The sequence below is a fragment of the Palaemon carinicauda genome, chromosome 12 (genome assembly GCF_036898095.1).
Source record: "Palaemon carinicauda isolate YSFRI2023 chromosome 12, ASM3689809v2, whole genome shotgun sequence".
In the NCBI taxonomy this organism is placed as follows: domain Eukaryota; kingdom Metazoa; phylum Arthropoda; class Malacostraca; order Decapoda; family Palaemonidae; genus Palaemon; species Palaemon carinicauda.
Window position 1 is genome coordinate 96,829,055 of NC_090736.1, and position 13,515 is coordinate 96,842,569.

The 13,515-nt window shown below is 35.5% G+C and overlaps 1 long non-coding RNA gene across 1 annotated transcript; it reads right to left on the reverse strand.

The window, feature by feature from the left end:
• Nucleotides 1-101: 101 nt before the first annotated feature.
• On the reverse strand, nucleotides 102-6,886 carry LOC137650604 (uncharacterized). Its single transcript, XR_011045999.1, has 2 exons — nucleotides 6,825-6,886; nucleotides 102-392 (listed from the first exon to the last, which is right to left on the reverse strand). It is a non-coding gene; the product is annotated as an uncharacterized lncRNA (long non-coding RNA).
• Between the last annotated feature and the right edge of the window lie 6,629 nt (nucleotides 6,887-13,515).

Below are 13,515 nucleotides of genomic sequence, written 5' to 3' on the forward strand. Positions count from 1 at the left end.
GTAGCTGCTTGCTGTGCCGTAACCTACGCCAAACAAGGATGTTCACGGCGATAAATATCATCACCGTGAAACACAAACTAGCCAGTATTATGGGGTGAAGAATCTCTTTGTAAGTCGGCGACAGGTGGTCCTTTTCGGTAAGTTTCATTAAGTGTTTCGCCACACTTCCTTTATAGGGGAGAGGAAGTGCGGGCGTTGTAGAGGTCCACGTGAAATTCGCGAAGTAAGCACGTTCTCTGATGATTGTCCGTAGGCCAGTCACCATGGAATTCGGGGAAGTCCCGATACAGCCATCTGCTGCGACGAAGATGTGGTTGTGGGATGTGGATCCGTCAGGGCATGATATATTGAAGCCGTCCTTGTCGTATCGTATCCACGAGCCATTATTTAGTCTGCAATTGAATTCTTTATTGTCAAAGGGATAAAGCTTATCCAGACAATTTTCACTTGTATGGGAGAGAGCACCGTCTAGCACTATACCTAACTCGCATGAATCCATCAAGTTTTTACGGAATTCAAATGAGTCAGCTGTACATATTTTTCTATCCATTGCGTCTGAACAGTGAGTTAATTGATTTAAGTCTTTAATGACCGTATATGTTTCCTTGTCTGGGGAAATCAATACGTGTCCTGTCAAACTGGATATTACTGGATTTGAGTGATTCGTCATGAAAGTCGGAAATGGTGATATCCTGTAAGATTGCCAGGCATCAGAAGAATCAAAGGGAATTGTAATCCTAATCTTGTTATTATCTACGTTTACTGTAATTAGGCTGTAATAAAATTCTAACCTATGTTCGTCTAACAAAGGAACATAGCCTAGTTTATCCCTAGTGTTCTCCAGAACTAATTTTAAGTAACGTATAGGCAACAAATGGGGCGACAATACACCTTTAGTTGCTAACGTGATAGCTTCTACATAATCCTTGGATTTCTCAATGAAATGTGCAATTCTGTTATGTATGTGATCTATCTTTGAATCATAATACGTTAATGTTGCTAACAAATCCTGTACTTCCATAATTTGAACGATATTATCTGAATGTTCATTTAACAAATCCATAATTTTATTGATTGAAGCTAACTGATCCCTTAGTTCTGACATAATCAATTCATCTTTATGAGTCAAGAACTCAATTTTCTTATTTTGATTACTAATTTTAAGACGATTGGAAAGTCCTAAACCTAAACTTGCAACAGACCCAAAGATGCTTAATGCAGCATAAATGAACGGATTCCGTCTTTCTTTTTGTTCGTGTCCTACAGTCCACATCAAAAGGTCATAAGCCAAAGATCCTGTCTCTCCAGTCTTATTCTTTAAGTCATCAGATAGCATCTCTGCAATTTTTAATGTTGAGCTAAGCAAACTCTTAGTAGTCAAATGAAAATGTCTCCTATGCAACTCATCCAATGATGCAGAAAACCTTGAAATGGCGGTTCTTAAGCTAGTGACATCATTCTCTTGAAGAAAAATTGCTTGCATATGCACTTCGACAATTACGTTGGTTGATGTAATAAAAATGTCTTCTTGTCTTTCAACTATATTTCCATATTTAAAATATATATTCTTAGTCTTAGAACTCATCCCATACGAAAAAAATGTCTGAGCGAACAATATCACTCCCAACAACACAAAAAATTCATCTTGGAAACCTGTAACGAGAAAAAACATATGTAATTACTCCTGTATTAAAAAGAAAACTTTTAAATTGAAATTAAAATTTTTCCTCACTTCTTTTTAATTTCTTATGTGAGACAATGGTACTATTCTCTCATCCGTGGGTTGGGCTACATTTTGAATTCTAAACCTATTGGCCGTTAATATTTCCAAAATGTTAAATGGGCCTTCAAACTTAGGTGTTAGTTTATAGTTGAGCCCTTTTCTGACATTGATTTGAATATAGATGTTATCACCCACGGTATATGTTTTAGTTGGTTTCGCTATTTTATCATGATTCCTTTTCATTATGATTTGTGATTCTTCTAAATTCTTTCGAAGGATATCATATCGACTTATACTTGCATTTATACATTCTTTTAAAGGATTTGATAGATTAGTTGTAGGCGTTAATACATGGAAAGGTGTTCTAACTGGGGTACCATACAATGCTTCATGCGGTGACATTTTAATTGATATATGATATGAATGATTCAGAGTACTCAGTGCCGCCGGTATTGCAATATCCCAGTTGGGGTCTGATCCCCCTAGTGTTACCCTTAATATATTTAATATCTTCCTATTTGCTCTTTCCACTAGCCCATTCGACTCTGGGTGATATATCATGGTATTGATCTTCTTTATTTTGAGGAATTCACACAATGAGGTAAGAAAGTGATTATTAAATTCACCACCCGAGTCTGAGATTATCATGTGTGGAATTCCATGTTTACAAATGTAACACTCGTAAAACTTCCTAGCGCATTCAATCGCAGTTTTAGTTTTAAGCGCTATTAGTTCTGTATATCGAGTTAAAGCATCTATAATTACTAAGAGGTGCTTATTCCCTCTGTCTGACTCGTAAAATCCTGTTAACAAATCTAAATGTATTCTTTCAAAGGGTTGATTGGGAACAGGATAAGTTCCTAAGCTAACAGGTGTTTTCGTATGCCCTTTGTTTTCCTGACATGTGCGACAATTAGCTATGTGTCTTTTTATATCTGTAAGCATTGTATGCCAATAAAACAATGATTTGGCTTTCTGTGACATTAATGAGAACCCAGGGTGTCCATGTAATGGATTTGAATGCAACCAATTCAGGACAGTGGAAACAAGTGAGTTTGGTACTACTACCTGGTCGTTAGTTACATGTGGTGTATTGCGGGTTTTCCTTGTCACAGTCCTACACAGAATATTATCTTTGATTACATAATTCTGCTGCTTATACTTTATATATTCTTTTTCTTTATGATTGCCTTTCAAAGCATTTATAATTGTTTCTATTTTCTGATCTTTTCTTTGCTCAGTCTGTAACAATTCAGCACTCCAGCCTAAATCTTCTTGTTCAGATATTGTTTTTACAATAGGCATGGATGTTGATATATCTATTAATTCAGCTAAAGACTCCGTACAAGATGACACGGGGTTGCGTGATAATGCATCCGCAATGATATTTGCTTTCCCAGGTAAATACCCGATTCTTGCGCCAAAATCTTGAATGATTAAATGCCACCGAGTTCGTTTAGGGCTGTGATTGAAGCCTTTAAAGAACTCTGTTAGTGGTTTATGGTCAGTAAGAACCTTAACGGGATAACCGTAAATTATGAACTTAAAATGCACTAGCGAATTAACAATAGCTAGTCCTTCCTTGTCTATTACTGCATATTTACTTTCGGAAGTTCTCAATTTTCGAGAATAGAAAGCTATCGGGAAAAACTGTTTATCATATTGCTGAAGCAATACCCCTCCCACTCCTAAGTCTGAGGCGTCTGTTGCAATGAAGAATTCCTTACCGAAGTCAGGAAATTTTAAGATAGGAGAACTACACAGTTCATCTTTCAAAGTATTAAACGCCTGTTGATGTTGCTCAGACCATATGAAATCTACGCCCTTCTTCGTAAGATCAGTTAAAGGAGCGGCTATTATTGAATAGTTGCGTATAAAACGCCTGTAATATCCACTACAACCCAGAAATTGCTGTATTCCCTTGACATTAGTAGGTATGGGAAAATTACGTATAGCCGACACCTTATCATGGACTACTTTAAGACCTTGGCTTGACACCATGAAACCCAAATATACTAATTCTGTTTTGAAAAATTCACACTTACTAATCTTTACCCTTAAGTTATGTTGTCTTAATCTCTGTAGTACTAGTTCTAACTTACGTAGATGTTCTTCTAAGGTGTTGGAAAAGATTACAAGATCATCCATATAGGCATGCAATATATCCCCTAACAAGTCTCCAAACACTATGTTAATCATTCTTGTAAATGTTATAGGAGCACAACGTAAACCAAAAGGCATCCGTAAAAATTCATAAAGTCCCCTGGCTGTGCTGAAGGCTGTGTATGGGATACTATCTTCTTCTAATGATATCTGGTGAAAGCCTTTAAGTAAGTCCAAACTGGTAAAATATTTATTCTGACCTAACAAAGACAAAATATCGTCAGTACATGGCACTGGGAATCGATCAGGGATCGTTTCCTCGTTTAGACGACGAAAGTCGACACAGATACGCCATGTTCGATCTTTTTTCGGTACAACTATTAAAGGAAAATTATAAGGGCTATTTGATTTTCTAATGACTCCTTCCTCTAACATTTTACCTACTTCATCATTTATTTCATTCTGGAATTTCATAGGGAGTCTGTACGAGGGTACATATATAATTTTCTGTTTGTCTTTTAACCTTATTTGATGCTCGATCACATCTGTTTTCCCTAAGGATCCATCCGTAGTGGAAAAGACATCTGTATATTTATTTAAAAGTTCAAAAATTTTCTGCTGAATTTCTTCGTCTTGAATGTCCTTACTGATTTTATTTTTAATAGATCGTAAAAGGGATTCATCCGCAACTGATTGAGAGTGATTGATTTCAGCAACGGTAAGAATACGATGTTTATAAACTTCTACATCCAAGATATGTTGATTTTTGTGAATTACTAAAGTGTTATTTAAATGATTACAGACTTCGATATTACATTGCTGATGTGAGCCTACTGTATAAATAGCTTGTGTGACAGACAATCCGTTGGTTTTCAAAGTATCGGAAAGGATTAATATTTCAGATCCCGGTAGTGTTTTCTTTATTTGCACTATTAAATTCGAAGGTATGTTTGGTTCGATATATTGCGTGCAAGATGATATTACGGGTGAACGAGAATTCTGCTGGGTCGCGTGTATTATTTCTTTATTAGTGAGACAAGTTATTGGTTCTTCAACGTACGTTACGGTTACATTTGTCGTCTCCTTATTATCCAAAACAGACTTTAAAGTATTAGAAGACTTATAGAATTTCCCTTTGATATACACGCCGTGCTTTGCAGGAGCTAAGATAATGTTTTGATTTCCCATAGATGGGTATCCTATAATTACAGCTGGATACATATTAATGTTTTTCACAACAACAAATGTATCGGCAAACGTGCGATTACCGACTCTGAACTGAATATGAGTTATGCCTATGACGTTTAATTCATTATTTCCTATACCTGAAAGTCTGATTCCTGATTTTTCAATCGGAAAGTTCGAAAACAACAAATGATGCGTCTTCAAATCCATAATATTACGTGGACTACCAGAGTCAAAAAATAACGTAAAGGATTTGTGTTCTAAATTTACAGCATATAAGGTTGGCCGTAACTCATTTTGGCTTATTATTGTATGAATTCGTTGCAAATCTACGGGAGCATGCACTGTTTTACTTAATTCGGCCGTGTGTTTCATAGGAAAATCTATTGTCTCACATTTATCTGATAAAACATTAAATTGATTATTCAATACTATTGATGTTGACATAAATGACCTTGACCCAACATCACTCTCTTCCCCTCTAGAGTTAACTATGTGGTATTTGCTTTGTTCTGCACATTCTGAAAATTAGGCTGACTTTGCGAGGTCTGGTTTGACGGCCCAGGCTCAGCGATATTTGAAGAAGTGTTTGTTTGTTTCGGACTCTGAACTGCATTGACATTTTGTTGTTTCTTCTTATTGTTAAAATGAGGATTTTTCTTTTTATTTCCATATGGAACTGACTGTGGAATTGACTGTGTATTTCTAGGATATTGTTGTGTCTTACGCGCGTAACATTGACTATAAGAATGTGATCCTGTGTTGTGAACTGAACAAAATTTCGTTCTACAGTCTGCGCTTATGTGACCTTGACGTTTGCAGTTGTAACACGTCACTCCCGCTACTGGATTATTAATTACGTTCACTGTTTGTGGTTTTGTTTCATTCTTAGCAAAAACTTGAGTTAACACGGGATCGAGATCTGGACACTTGGACATGTGCTTCTTTATCTGTTTATAGACATCCAATTCCGTACTTGCAGGCATTAACTTCTTATCAAAGCACCGCACTAAAGCTTCAGGCAACATAAGTGTCATGCAAGTTAAATACATTAATCGTAAAAAATCTTTCACGGAGATATTATCGTTAGTAACCCAAGTGGAATTACCTAAAATGTCCTGATATTCGTTAAGCCTATCAGCTATGAGAGCTGCTCTCTCAACAACATTAAGCCGATTCATAGTGGCTTGATTAAGTGTATTTCGTAACGTTAACACCACATCCAAAGCTTCTTCACCCCCATAGATCGCGCGTAACCTAACTTTGAAATCATCCCAAGTAACTGCTTCCTGAAATGAAACACCTCTTAAATACGCACTCGCATCCCCCTTAGAAAAATCTATAAAACTTTTAGCTTCTTGTAATTGTACAAAAGGATCTACGATTTGTTTGGCATTTAAATGGGCATCAACGGATGAAATCCATGACTCCACATTTTGTGGCAAGAACCCGTTGACACGGCCTTGAAAAGGAAGGATTGCTGACCTGGCATTTACAAGCGTCACAATTGGAGGAGGATTAGCCTGGCCTACACCACTAGGTCCAGGGGTAGGGCTGACAGGAGGAGCCATGACTGCTGTATTCTTTTTTTTTCTATCTCTTTGACCCCTTTCAATCCTATCAAAATATCTATATGAGTACAGACGCCCACTGCGTAAACGCATATGTATAATAAAATTCCCCCAACAATGTTACTAATCCCAATACATTTCCCCCCAAGAGTTTATGAAAGAAAAAGGAATTAGCACAAAGAAAGAAAAATTCTAAATGAGAATTCGGAGTTTCTTATAACAAAGTTTAGGAATTCACTCACCCCAGTAATATTTGACTAACGACTTGTGACAACTACACTTCACTGCACAAACTGAAATGAATACAAAATCTTTGTACTTAGCTTTATATGTAGTCGAGTCGTCTCTCTCTCTCTCTCTCTTGATGTTTTGTTAGCGATGTCTCGTTCTAGTTTCTTGTAGAATGTAGGTCTTCCTGGATATGTTTTGCAATAGTTGAATGCCAGTCCTTGGGTTTCCTAGGATGTTGATTGAAGATTCTATTTGTATACTAACATATGTTGGTGTTAGCATTTTCGTTGGACTCAGTCAAAATTGTAGATATTTGTAGATAGTTCTGAGTTCTTGAAGATCTTTATCAGGTATTACAGCTTTTATGTTGAAGTCTTGAAGATATATCTCTGGTTTTACAGCTATTTATTTTTGAAGTCTTGAAGATATTTCTCTAATTCTTAGAGTATAACCGCTGTCTTTGAGTTTAAGCGCTGCCACCATTTATTGGTGTGCTACTGTCTTAAGCACACATTTGAGTATGAGTTGTTTTCAGATGTATTTAGATGGTTTATTGAACACATCTTGGTGGTTTTTTAAAGTTTTATTGTATATAAACAACTGAGTTAAACATCTCCATCACTGGAGGAAGCTGTGTTGGTCCACATGACCAATTCTGGTGAAGTTTAGACAAGAACTGAACAAATTACTGATATCCCAAAAATCGTACACTTGCTTTAATTTGGATAAGTGACGGAATCGGAAGACACCTGCATCCGGTGACGTCACAAACTTTCACACGAAGAGTTAATGTGTTGACACTAAGAAAGAATGACAACTCAGCATCTTACATCCTGTACACAATTTGAGTTGACCATAGCAAATCTCACGGCCAGCTCTTCCAACCAACATGACATATTACGTCATTTGTTTTAAACATGTAATATTACTATTCTAATCATTACATATATATATATATATATATATATTCAGTATATATATATATATATATATATATGTATATATATATATATATATATATAAATATATATATATATATATATATATGTATATATATATATATATATATATTTATATATATACATATATATATTTGTATATATATATATATATATATATATTTACATATATATATTTGTATATATACATATATATATTTGTATATATATATATTTACATATATATATTTGTATATATATACATATATTTATATATATATATATATATATATACATATATATATTTATATATATATATATATATATATATTAACTTATACATATATATATATATATATATATATATTCACTTATACATTTATATATATATATATATATATATATTTATATTTATAAATAAAGTTGTATATATATATATATATATATATATATATAAACACACATATATATATATATATATATATTGTGACGCCTTTCTTTCTCATGTCACTAGGTTCTTCCAATATATCCACTCTATAACTATAGCCTATGAAACAGCAAAAATAACTCAAATGTCAACAAGAAGGTCGAAATAAACCATGTGTCTTACAAAAATATATTTATTCACAAAATAGGGGCACCACTATAATTGTATATTCACATTAGAAAGGAAATACCATTCATATTACAAATAAAACACAATCTCCTAACTAACGTTTATACCGACAGTAGGAGAGAAAGTGATAGGAGGAGATAAAAATTCACGAACACCACTATTAAACCACATTTATACAAGAGGAAAGGATATCGAGAGAAAGATTCCTTAATCCTAGCCAAACACGGCGATTCTGTGAATCTAACATTTGATCAGAAACACGCACATTCACCCTTTCGGGTCACACATATAGAGTCAATCTTCCTTGAGTTGACCCGTCAGCGAAACACTTCAACACGACTTTTATCCCGAACATAGTACAACTATAGTAAGGTTAAATAGCTTACTCTTTTTCGTAGATGAAGTGCAGAATAACGACCTCAAGGATGTAATGGACTTGGCGGAGGAGGCAGAGGTGATGCAACAACATACAATTATCAACAGTCTCCTGCGACTACCACTGAACCACCAACACCCGATCACTATGTCTCACTCAGGCCAAGGAGAAACACCAAATCTCTTTCTCCTTTCCCTCACACAGGGGAGTAAGTCATTTGCCGATACTGCTGTATGTTTTGTCCCGCACATCCAAGAATCCTTCTGTTTGGAGGCCGCACACAGAACTCCTGTCTTGTGGATTTTCCCCTTCGACGAAAGCACACACCGCCAACTGGTAACTGCTGGACACGCCCACTCGCTCTCGCAAATATGAAAAACAAAAAAACATACACCGACGAGAGGGTCCAACAAACTTATCAGGAAACAACCTCCTAAACGAGGTGATTAAATAATCAAAGTGGAAATAAAAAATCATCAATTGCTGATATCAAAGTTACTGTAAATACCTTACAAAGTTACGGTAAATAACTGGCAACAAAAACCTAAAGCAAGAATAAATTAATAAAGTCAACAATAATAGTAAGGCAAAAGTGAGCATGGTTTATCAATTTAACTGCGCTGCCTTACAATATATATATATATATATATATATACATATATATATATATATATATATATGTATATATATATATATATATGTGTGTGTGTGTGTATATATATATATATATATATACATATATATATATATATATATATAGATAGAGAGAGAGAGAGAGAGAGAGAGAGAGAGAGAGAGAGAGTTGGCAATATCTAATAGCTAAGATCATAGGGTCTTGGCTATTAAATATTGCATAGAATTGGAAAGTGGCCCGTCTGTGTTAAATATGAATTACAGTTCAATGAAACATTGTTTACTGAGATGACCAAAGAGTGATGTCACATACTTTTACAATAGTTATTTGCAATAAAAAAAATATGGATGGTTTATTGCCCTAAGTCAAATAAGGTCTATGAATTCATTTGCAAAAATAAATAAATATATAAATAAAAGAACTCCAACCTAGTTTTTCTTATTTTATACATATATATATATATATATATATATATATATATATATATTTTACTGAATTAAAACTGAAATTTCTCGAAATATTTTCATCCAAATATTGTGCTGTTTGTTATATATAAACACTTACCTTATACTATTCTTTTTCTCAAAGTTTCATGAAACGTTTACATAATCCTTCATATCATTAAGTTTTTTTTTTCTTTCAAAACTCTTTATACTGAAAATAACCAGCAGCATTTTTATTCTATTTTGGGTAGATTATTAAACTGAATATTTCACCGCATTGATACTTTAAGGTTATGTGGAATATGTAGTATAAAATTGCCACATCCTCTACATACAAAATCGATAGTAAACTAAATAATCTACTTCCAAAATTCTATGTTGATAAGCTAAAAAAGGAGTGTCGTCACAGTCCCCCACGTCACATACATCATAAGAAATAAATGAGTTACATGCATTGCTGTTGTTTATAGCACTCATTACGCAAGTGTTATTGCAGTAAACTTACATGCAATCTACACATAATAGTTTGAAATTAAATTGAGGAAACCGGCTATATTAGAAGATATTAATATTGTAAATATAACATAAGCGTTGCATATATCTTTGAATAACCATTACCAAATTAAAACAAAATTTAAATAAATAAAAAAAAAATCTCAGTTGATATGAAGTATCCACGTAAGGCACAGCTATTAACTTTTATCATATTTTCTTTTTTCAATCACTTATAAAATCGCACAGAAATGTTTTATCTGGTACGTATGTAAACTGAATTTGATGCCCAAAACTATACTAAATAAGTCGAAGCAATAAATTGCAATAAATTACATGGCGACAAATTACACAGGGAATGGAGCCTGGTAAAGTGATGAATTTCAGCCCTTATGACTAAAATATTAGGATAAAAGTGGAATTTAATACTGGATAGCGTGACTGGGGGAATTCGTTGGACTTGTTTGTCTTTGTTTGGCCACGGAACTGAATTCATAGGGAATATTGTTCAAATGTAGAACATATTATCAATACAATACAATACAGTACAATATACAGTAGAAAGTCCGACAGGCCTATACACCCGAGATTACAGTCAATCAATACACATAGTCTCTGGCCTTGTAGTCAAAGTGGTGCGGGTGTCTTATCCAATATCTATCTAGTGTGGCTTTGAAGGTATTGAGTGTCTCTGCAGATATGAATTCTTCCGGAAACTGGTTCCAAATACTCACCATGCGCTGGAAGTAGAAGTGTGATCGAACTGACCCTACTGCACTCTTCAGCTGTTACTGCTTCTCTAAACACAGGAAATGTACTCTGGTTGTGCTGTCTTTTGTCAAAGGAAGCATTCTCTCACAGACCACGTTTTACTCCCTATGTAGATACTTGTATACTTGGATGGCATCTCCTCTTGGTCTACGGAACACCAGTGTTGGAAAGTCTAGGTTCTCAAGATGCTTCTCATAGGGCTGGTCCTGCAGGCCCAGAACTATTTTCTTTGCTTTCCTTTGCACAGCTTCTATGGTATCAATGTGCAGCATATACCATGCTGACCAAACTGAGATACGGCAATCACGCTTTGTGCGAATCAGCACCCCACAAAAAGAAAGGAACATGTTGTAGTCCATATACGGGAAAGACCGATGACATATGACAACTTGTTAGTTACAGCTGCAGTTTTGCGGCTGTGGGTTTGGGAACACAAATAAAGATCTTTATATACTCCTGGACCTTTTTCAACCTCTGTGGTTGCTGAAGGAGTTGTACCCATTGTGTACTTCCGCTCCTGTGTCTGTCCCCTTGCAAGATGTAGTATGTGGCATTTTTCTGGGTGAAACACTATTTGCCACTGCTGTGTCCACCTTAGTAGATTGTCTATGTTTTGCTGAAACTGAAGGTGGTTCATATCATATCCAATCTTGCTGTAAATCTTTGGGTCATCTGCATAATTTTAATGCTACAAGTAACAGATTGTGTTGTGATTTATGAAAATCACAGACAGGAGCAGCCCAAGGACTGAGGCCTGTGGTATACGGCTGGTTGCGCACATGCAAGGAGACTTGGACTCATTTAGCACTACTCATTGCTGTCTGTCAAGTAGGAATGATTCAATCCACTCTAATGTATCGCCATTGATCCCATAGCTCTTGACTTTAGCGAGTAACTGTTGATTGTGAACCGAGTTAAAAGCTTTCTGAAAGTCATAGGAAAACACATCAACTCCCTCATTTTCTTCAAGGAGTGTTGTTCATTCCTCCAAGGATTCTGGTAGGTGAATGGTAGTAGACCTGCCACTCAAGAACCCATGCTCATCCTTATTGAATAAATTGATTCGGTCCACGTGGTCCATCATTTTGTCCTAGGCAACTAACTCTAGTATGTTAAACTGTCAGGTTGATAGTTCTCTTTTTTGTTCAGCCAGGAGCTTGCCTTCATTGAGTGGTTTATTGAAAATGATTGCTAATGTCACCACTAACTGATTCTTTGCTTCAGACAGAAGTTTGGGATGTATCTCCTCTGGTCGTGATGCTTTCTTGGTTTCCAGTGCTTTCAGCTTCTCTAATACCTCTTCAGGATCCACCTTGAAGTCCCGAAGTATTCTATCAAAAAGAAGCTTTTTAGGTGTTGGGATATATGAGGTATCATCTTTGGTGAATATCTTCTTGAACTGTAGGTTCAAGTTTGCTACCTTCTCCTCCTCAGAATGAGTTCTGAGATCATCTTCTTTATTCAGATATGGAATAGCAGACTTTGTTTTCAGCTGAGATCATATATACCCCGAATGATTTGAAGTTAATTTTCACCTCTCTGTCTATCTGCTTTTTGAATAATCTTTTTGCTTTTCGAGATACCCACCGTCTGATTTCTTGCCTTTGTATACTCAAGGTGTTTTTTACTTTTTTTTTTTTTTTTTGGGGGGGGGGGTTTCCAAGAAGCTAAGCCATCTTTGACGCTTAGTTTTTATTTCCCTTCAGTGCAGTGTTCTTCATCCAGATTGGTTTCCACCTATGTACTCCTCTCTTATGTAGTACTTAGCTGTTTCGTACTTCAGTCAGATTTTCTTGAGAAAGAGCCTAACATTCCTGAATTGTATCAGCTTCATGAAGCTCCTTCCACACAGAGACCAGCGCTTGTCTGATGCTGTCATAATTTACTTTGTAATATTTGAACCTCGGCCTAGTCTCCTTTCATTGGCTGGCTTTAGCAACAATTTAAACCAAGAGTGAGCAGCGATCACTTTCTCCTAGGAAAGGGCCAATTCATACTTTATTGACAATGTCCAGCTCAATTGTGAACACCAATTCCAACACATTTGAGGTATTGGCTTATCAGAATCTTGCAGGCTATGTACAGTGCTGATAAGGAAAGGAATCCTTCCCAGTTTCCATAAACTTATAGGCCCCGTGGTTCTCATTCTCAAGACATATTCAGTTTCTCCAATCTATTTCCAGAAAATAAGAATCACCGACAATAATTATGTTAGTAACTCTCATATTTCTAAGTTTGAAGAATAACTCATTCAGGCTGTTACTATTCCACTTAGTACTATAAAGGCTTCGGTATATGTGTCAAATTTTCATTTTCCCCTTCGACTCTGGTTCAACCAGCACCCAGAGTACCTCCTTGAAGTTTCCAGCAAAGTTGTTACGTAAGGTATATTCAGCGGGATTTAGTTCTTCTTAGACATAAATTCATACTCC